This window comes from Lissotriton vulgaris, chromosome 1_2 (assembly GCF_964263255.1).
Source record: "Lissotriton vulgaris chromosome 1_2, aLisVul1.2, whole genome shotgun sequence".
Lineage (NCBI taxonomy): Eukaryota > Metazoa > Chordata > Amphibia > Caudata > Salamandridae > Lissotriton > Lissotriton vulgaris.
The window spans coordinates 343989198-343998281 of NC_141686.1; the positions used below are offsets into that span (position 1 = coordinate 343989198).

At 50.1% G+C, this 9084-nt stretch overlaps 1 pseudogene; it reads right to left on the reverse strand.

The window, feature by feature from the left end:
- Nucleotides 1–6056: 6056 nt before the first annotated feature.
- LOC147736732 (uncharacterized) lies at nucleotides 6057–7542 on the reverse strand (annotated as a pseudogene).
- Between the last annotated feature and the right edge of the window lie 1542 nt (nucleotides 7543–9084).

Below are 9084 nucleotides of genomic sequence, written 5' to 3' on the forward strand. Positions count from 1 at the left end.
CCAGGTGGTGATGGTGGGCTGGTTGTTGGTGGTGGGGAGGAGGGTGGTGTCTGGAGTCTGTTCGCTGAAGTAGTCATAGAGGGCCTTGATTTTCAGGTGGAAGTAGGAGCTGAGCCTGTTGCAGAGGTCCTGGGATGGTGCGAAGTCCGTGGCTTCGCAGGAGGGTTTGGTGAATTGCTGTATGACGTTGAAGAGTTCTTTTGTGTTACTTGCGTTGGTGTGGATTTTGTTCTTGATGAAGGTCTGCTTGGTGGCTCTTATGCGCAGGAGGTATTCAGTCATGACATTCCAGTAGGTTTTCTGATCTTCGGTAATTTTCCTGTTCATCCAGAGCTTCTTGAGGCGTCCGGTGGAAGGTGAACCAGGCAGCCTTCAGGGGGCGTTGTTTGACAGGGTGGCGGAGGGGTGCGAGCTTCTCTGCGCAGCTGGAGATCCAGCTGTGTAGTTCTTTGGCTGCGGAGTAGGCGTCGGTTGTGGCAGAGGAGGGTCATGGAAGAGGGTGGTTCTGAAGTGTTCCTCTGTGATCTTACTCCAGTTCCTTCGTGGCTGGTATGGGGCGGGTTTGGGTGCGGTGGTGGTGTTGAAGTTTAAGTGTACACAGTGGTAGTCTGCTCGGAGGGGCTGTGTGGCGTGTCTGAAGTGCATGTTTGTCCCTTCCTCGAAGATGGGGTCGAGGGAGTGTCCGGCTCTGTGGGTAGGGGTGGTGACGAGCTGTTTCAGTCCGAGGTTGGCGAGGTCGTCAAGGTGATTGGTGGAATCAAGGTTACTGTGGTTGTCGAGCTGGACGTTCAGGTCTCCGATGAGCATGTAGTCCATGTAGGTGATAGCGTGGGGTGCAACAAGGTCGGCAATGGTGGTGGTAGAAGAGGCACGATGCCCAGGCGGTCTGTAGACGAGGGTCCCACGCAGCGGGGTTCTGGGGCTGGTCTGGAAGTGGAGGTGCTTTTTGTTGGAGAGGGGGGTGCTTGTGCTGGAGATGAAGAGCCAGAGGGAGCTCTTGTGCACAATGGTGAGTCCTCCTCCTGGGCGGTGGGGGAGGTCCTTACTCTGGATCTTGTATCCATCAGAGATGGCAGTGGCGATGGCAGCGGCAGAGGAGGCATTGGTCAATGTTTCTGTGAAGAAGGCGACGTCTGGCGAGAGGGTGGTGAGCAGGTCCCAGATCTCTATGGCGTGTCTGTCTATGGAGCACAGTTAGTGCAAGAGTTAGGGTTAGATAGTTAGTGTAAGTTAGCGTTAGATAGTGTAAGAGTTAGTGTTTGAAATGTTCTAAAATGATCATTTGGTACCTGAGAGCAATATTCTACGTGAGGCCCGGGGCTCAGATTATGCTTCTTGCTTTTTTTTTTCTCAACTGAATTTTCACAGCTGCCAATCATAAAGGAGTAATCTGAAAAACAAGACTAAGTCCTAAGGAAGGGAGCACGATGCTACATGTGTGGACATATCTGCATGAGCAGATATGGCGCTGTGTTGGTCAGTTCCATTACTGCCTGTAAAAGTGAACAGGAAGCCGTTTTAAGTGCATGTATCAAACATCTCGTATTAATACGCCCACGCTGATTCCAGTGGTGATTTATTAATACATGCACTCAGGGGGCACCCTAGAAAACCTACCAACTACTAGTGTGCTACGCTGACTGGTGCTAGCCAGCCTACCACCGCAGACAAGGTTCTGGCACACAAGGGTGAGTGGCTTTCTCTCAGGAGGTCAGAAAAGAAGCCCGCTCAGGCAGAGGGTGTTTACAACCCCTCCCACAGGATGACCTGTGAATTAGCATTCCAAGGCAGGGAGCTTCAAAGAGCCAACGCCTTTGGGAACCTGGCTTCGCTCACTGGAGAGGATGCTGATCCCTCTTGGCCAGGATCTGCTCGGCGCCTGGACAAGGTGGAAAATCTGTAGTCAGACAGGTGTGTTCACCTTCAGGATAGTTCCGCCCCTAAGATGGGCTACCTGAGTGAACGTGAAATCTCAGAGTCATCTTTGTGATGACAGAATTAGGAACTCTGGGACAGAGGTATGCCCACTTCCCTCAGGACTCTTTGGCTACTACCCTTCACTCCCCTAAAGCCCCTAAATCTAGTATTTAGGGGAGCCCCCAGCACCATGAAATCTGATCCTGATGACAAGAAAGAAGAAGACGGTTGTGAAGATTCGCAAGAAGGAATAGAAGACACTAATTGACTTGGTGCCAACTGGATTGCTGTCCTTGACAAATGCGACAAAGACCACTTGTCCTGCCGCTGCCGTGTCTCCAGAAGCCGGAGAGAAGTGCCAGCACTTCACCCACGAACCAGGATCGCACATGGAGCAGCAGAGCTGCTTCCCTGCATCCTACAGGCACCCAAACAGGACTGAGAGGACTCCGGACACCAAAAACCCAACACGGCATGCAGCATTGGCGAAAAGGGCCAAGGGGGTCCCTGAGCATCAAAAGAGCAGAGTCCATCTGCTGATTCAGCCTGACTGGCCTCCCAGTCCAAACCCGAAGCCTTTTTTCAACCAGACCGATCCCCATAGATTGGTGTCAGGTTTAGGGCGGCACACGGTCTAGGGCCCGCCCCACTCACTACACATATATGCACGCCATTGTGCGCCAAAGCCTTTTGTGGGAAAGCACATGGGTCTGCTTCTTAGGGTCGTTGGTGGTTACTCTGTTCCAATCAGAGATAATGTGCTTTCCCTTGTGCATTTTGATTCAACATTACTTGCAATGCTTTGTCTGTTGTTAATTTGAGGCCTTCAGTCATTTGTTATGTGGACACTGATGTTAACTGAAACGATGCTTTAACCTCAAGAGCTATTCTTACAGCTCCTTATTGTTTTTCAGGAGATCTTCCCTTGTAAACTACATCTCCCATCATTCTATGGGGGAAGTACACGGTGAGCGTGGCCACGCTAACGTCAGCGGCCACGCCCCTTCACCGGTGCTCACTATTCTCCTGGATTCCTGGCGGAAGGAGCTTTTTGTCTGGGTTCCGGTACCTTTACTTTTGGATGAAAAATTGTCATGCAGACGTGACAAAGAATTTTCAATTCTATTTAGGACACGGAGGTGAGAATTATGCTTCTCAATCTTTACTGAACACACAGAGTTAAACTTTAAACAGCATACCCCGGGAGGACAACCCCCTCCAACCCAACTTGACGTCGGACCACGTCAGCGACCAATCCTTTTCAAACGTAGAAGGCCGGTCCAAAGCTGCGTCAGAACAGCTCACACTTCAGGACTGTTTTCATTGGTCGCCTGAAACAAGAAACATAGTCATAACACCGATGTCAGACTGAAAATGACAGTCATAGATTAACAAATCGGGTGGGAAAAAATAAGAAGTCAAACATTAGCATTGAAATATGCAAGCAAACAGCAATTATAACCATTATGAAGATATGTAACATATAAAGTAATCCATCCTGGGTGGGATAATTCTCACCTCCGTGTCCCTAATAGAATTGAAAATTCTTTGTCGCGTTAGCTAGAAAAATTTTCATTCTATGTCAGTCCACGGAGGCTTAAATTATGCTAGTTTAAAGTTGCTCCACTACACAACACACGCAATATCCACAATAGGTTTGTGTTAAAAGGTCTTAAAAGTGGACTCAGAGGACCAGTCCGCCGCAGTCATAATATCTTGTAACCTGGACCCTGTCACTAGGGCTCTGGAGGCAATGGATCTCCTCACAGAATGAGCACCAAAAATGGAAGAATCAATTCCCGCTTGGGTCAATAACCAGGTAATCCACCTGGCTAGAGTAGCGGAAGAGACTGGGCGGAAAGGTCTCTGAAGCGATATCAACAATTGACCTGCCACATCATTTCTGAACTCTCTGGTACAATCCTCATAGACCTTTAAACATTGCACAACACACAGTTTGCTATGGTGAGGAAAGGCAGGATAAATAATGCCTTTAGAAGTAGTCTTAGTACGACGGGAAAGTGTGAAAGAAACTCCAGACGGAGTAAACACTCTACCTGCTAAATTCAGAGCACGTACATCCGACACACGTCTGCATGAAATAGGGCATAATAAAAGCGTCAGCTTGGCAGACAATTGTTTGAGCGACAGCCCTTCATTAGCTGGCCATGTTTTCAAGTATCTCAGAACTATGGAAACATCCCATAACGCCTGATATCTAGTTTGAGGTGTATCTACCAACCTGATACCGCGTAGTACCTTACAGACCAAGGGATGTTCCCCTACAGGTCTACCATCCACGTGAGGATGTCCAGCCGAAAAGGCTGATCTAAAATTGTTTACTGTCCTATAGGCCATGCCTGATTTTGCCAAATCGGAAAAAAAGTCACAATCACAGAGATACTTGATCCCAAGGGATCACTCTGCCGTTCACCACACCAACACACCCATCGTCGCCAAGCGGATTTGTATTGTTTGTGCTAGGAAGGTGCCCAAGACTGGGAGAGAAAAAAGAGAGTGTCTTGCGCAACTCCCGGCACTTGTCAACATCGCCAGAAAGTCTCCACGCCATGAGAGGCAACTGACCTTGCAGGACTAAGGGATGCTGAAGGCCCATTGGATCCGTCAACAACTCTGGGAAAGACCTGATCCGAACCGGTGGGGCACACGATAAGCTCATTGCCACCGGAAACCACGCTTGGGCTTTCCAACATGGGGATACTAGGAGTATTTTTCCCCCCTGCCTGTGTGTCTGAGCTAACAACCTCGGAATCATGACAAAGGGTGGAAAGGCATATAGAATGCTTGTCGTCCACGATTGAAGGAAGGCGTCCGAGCTGATCGCTAACGGATCCGGACGCCAACTGTAAAACAGGGAAAGTTGTCTGTTGAGTCAGGACGCAAACAGATCTAGAGCACACGGTCCCCATTTGGAGTTCAATGCTTGAAACACACTGGGGTGAAGTCTCCAATCGCTGGAGTCCTCAGAAATCTGGAATTCCAATCTGCCACCACATCTGATGAACCTTGAATGTATTCCGCCGTCACTGAAATGTGGTGATCCAGGCAGTAGTGCCAGAAATCCTTGGCAATTTCCTCTAGAAGTCGGGATCTGGTACCGCCCAGGAGATTGATATAACGTACTGCGGACACATTGTCCAGACGCAGAAGAATACAACAACTCGCTCGCTGAGGAGACAGAGTTCGAATCGCAAATGACCCTGCCAAAAGTTCTAGGCAGTTGATATGGAGTCACAACTCCTCTTGGGACCACCGACCCCCAGTCTCCAGTGTCCCTCAACGAGCACCCCAGCCCCACCGGCTGGCGTCGGACTCTATGTTGGCATCCGGAGTCGCCGCAAAGATGGCTTTGCCATTCCAAGCGTCCATGTGCTCTAACCACCAATTCATTTCTAGGCGAGCCTCCCGTGAGATCGCAATGCTCTGCATATTGTAAGTCTCTGCGGAGATGCAGAATCTTTAACCTCTGTAAGGCCCTGTAATATAAGGGACCGGGAAAAATCGCCTGAATGGACGCCGCCAACAAACCCATGAGGCGGGCTAACGTCCTCAATGATATAGTCTGAGAGGCAAGCGCTCTCCTCAACTCTTTATTGATTGCTGTTCTCTTCTTGAGAGGCAAAAGCAGCTGAGATGTCAAGGAAATTACTTGAAAACCTAAAAATTCGATCACTTGCGAAGGAACTAGAAGAGATTTGGGAACATTGAGGAGAAATCCCAACTCCTGGAGGAGTTGGATAGTCCAAGACAGATGGAGTTGCACCACCTCTACCGACTGACCCATGATCAGAATATCGTCCAGATAGATTATGAGTCTGACTCCTCTCTCCCGTAACCATTGAACAACCGGTCTCATGAGTTTCATGAAACACCATGGAGCGGACGAGAGACCGAAGGGCATAGCCGAAAACTCGAACCACTGACTGCGCCATTGGAATTGGAGGAAGCACTGGTGAGGCGGAAAAATGCTGACCGCCAGATAGGCATCTTTTAGATTCAATCAAACCATCCAATCCTGGCTTAACAACATGTCCCTCAAGAGATGAATACCTTCCATTTTGAAATGACGGTATACTACTCACACATTGAACTCCTTCAAGTTCAGAACCAGACGAAACTCAAGATCTTTCTTGGGCACCAAGAAGATAGTACTCACAAAACTGTGCGGATGAGGATCCGTCTGCACTATAGCCCCTTTGTTCAGTAACGACTGAACTTCCTCGTCGATGAAACTCATCTCTACAGGGGAAAAACTTAGGGGTCTGGGAGTCACCAATTGCGTGGGGGGGGGGGTCGCATAAAACTCGAGATGAAAACCCCGAACTATCTGACGAATCCATGGATCGGGAGACAGGGCCTCCCACCTGGGAAGGAACTGTGTAATACGACCTCCCACCATATGATCCCTGCAATGTAAAATGGGTAACTGCATAAGAGGAATCTCCAGACTGGAACGGCTGGCCTCTGTAGCCTCCACGTTGTCCACGACCCCTGTCACCTCTGTTTCGGGTTGGATAGAACTTTGACCTTTGGGAACCTCCTCTGCCCCGTCGTTCTGCACCTCTAGAGGTCTGATTACCACCTCGGCCGGACCCTCGACCTCTGTAACGGCCAGCCCTATTAAAAACACCTGAGTGAAAAACACGTTTGATGTTGGCCTGCGCCTTATCCAAGGCATAAAAAGTTGCCAAACAACATGCCATTGGCCAAGGAACCCGGTTCCGTAGTAGCCATCTCAGCAAGTTGGGGTCTATTCGCATGAGAAAGGATCTTCATCTCTCTGTAGATAACGCCACGTTAGCATTGCCAAGAAAACACATGGCATTTTGCGCCCATTCCATAATCTCAGAAGAGTCTAGGGGAACACCCTTATCTTTCGCAGTGACTGGGGCATCTAATATCTTAGTCAGCGGACCCGAGACATCTAATAATTTGTCTTGGCACCGTTTCCAGGCCTGACCTAGTCCTTTCTTGGGATCTTTGGAAAATTTGCGCATAAAAGTGGCCATGTTAGGATCTAATTCTGGCTTATCCGCCACCTTACCCAACAACGACGGTCGGGGACATTCGGGGCGCAAGGTGGCCCTGACCTGACTCTCAAAACTCTGTCTCAAGTTAGTTTGAACGTAGTGCGCCACTTCAACACAGGGAACCCACTCAGTAGACCTAGGATGGATTAAATTTTGAGGATTAAAAAGCAAATTCTTGGGTGTCACATCCTCCTTTGCATCATAAAATAAATGTTTGGTCTTCTTGGGCTACACGGATTCATCGGAATCTGTTGAATCCTGGGTAGCTGGAGAAGACTCTCCTTGCGTATCCCTGCTAGCCAAGGAACCATGGTCCATCAAAACATTTTTCGCCACATTAATCAGAGCTTGAAGTATGCTAACTAGAGGACTTAGACTTTCTTTTGCCAAAGGACTTCTGGGGTTTCGATAGGGGCGTTAAGGCCTTGAGAAGCGCCTTACTCAACAAACCCTGGACGTGGGAATCCTGGGCTTCAACAGGGTGCTCCTCCAAATGATGTGCTTAAGGCTCCTCATATTCCTCATACTCGATATATTCAACCCACTTATCCTCCTCTTCGGCGTAGTACGCCATAATTCACAGCAGGAGGTTGGAAGGAGATTCAGGGGGGGTGAGTAACCCAATGGCGAATAAGACCTTCCGAAGGTTTTCCAAAAAAGAACCTGGGTCTTAATAAGGAAAAAAGTATTGAAGAAAAGAAAAACTATGTTGCAAAAAACAAAAGTTCCATAAATATAGATATTAATATATATATGTGGCAGGAGCTTGCCCTAAACTCCCCTAGTGCCAAGCACTGATCCAGAAAAACGCTCCGGTAAGCGTTAATGAGCTGGGAAGTTTTCACAGGCAACACTGTTGCTGATGCGCGAAGAGCAGATGACAGAAATCCAAACCGGCTCTTCGTGCATGCGCACAATGTCAGGAATGTGGGACTCTCACGAGCCTGCCTCCCTCGCCCACCAAAGTGCGCAGCTCTGCTCCCTCGCCACTGCCCACAATGAGAAATGCTGCGGAGGGGCACCGAAGCCTCAGACCCCGTGAAGGAAGTCGCGCCTGCACAAGGAATGAGTCCGAGTGCAGCACGACTTAAGGCAATAAAGATAGAAGTCCAGAACATACCAAAAAAAAATATAAATGCCGAACACGCATTCAGAAAAGGCATATGAAGTCTTAGAACGTCCAAAACGAACGGAAGTAGAAATACCACACAAGCGCTCTAAAAAATACATAGAGGGGGCGTGGCCAAGATGGCGACGGAGTAAGACGTGCCTGCGAGCTCCTCCGGCGCCTCGAGCCTTCATCGCCTTGTATAGCTTTCCTGGGGTGATCTTTGCTCCGGAATCGACTTTATTGGGGTTGCTGAGGTGCCCCGATTGCTTTTGAGCCTTTCCCCGTTGAGCTACGACCAAGAACGGCGGACTTAGCCGAGGTGACGAGGCGGCGACGCACTAGGTTGGTGCGGCATACACTGCATCACCCGGAGATGCTCGGCTGCTATTACCCGGGGGACCCTGGGCCACCGCGACCTGCGGAGAAGAACAATCGAATTGCAGGACGCCCTGACTGGGACCATCCCGAGCTTAACCTACCCCCCTGTGGATCATTTCGGCTAACATCATCTGGACGAGGTGACGGGGAGGCGCCGACCTGTCTGGCGGCTGCTGGACAGCGCAGAGGGACGAGAGGAGAAGCGGAGCTGATACGACCCTACCCCATACTGCCCGGGGACGGATCAACGGGCATTGAGCGAGCACAGTGATCGCTGTCCCCTGATAGCTCAGGCTTCCCGGAGACGGCAGAGCGAGGGGCCCGGGGGGGTGCGAGGGAGCGTGGCCTGATATCCCGGGACGCTCCTGGCAATCGCGGAGCGCGCGGGGGTTAGCCGCAGCTCTCCATCATGACGACGAGGAACCGCACGACCAAGCCAGGTGTCCGAGTCCGTCGCGCCTCGCGGTAATTACAGGTACGGAATGGGTGAAAAGACTACATATCCCATGATGTTCAGCGGCTAGAAGGCGGGGTATAAGTAGACTCCATTTCCGGTAGCAAGTGTCGGATATTTTGGTTCGTGGTTCCTGGCGTTCCTGTCGACCGTGCGGAGAGGTGTTTCCTGCG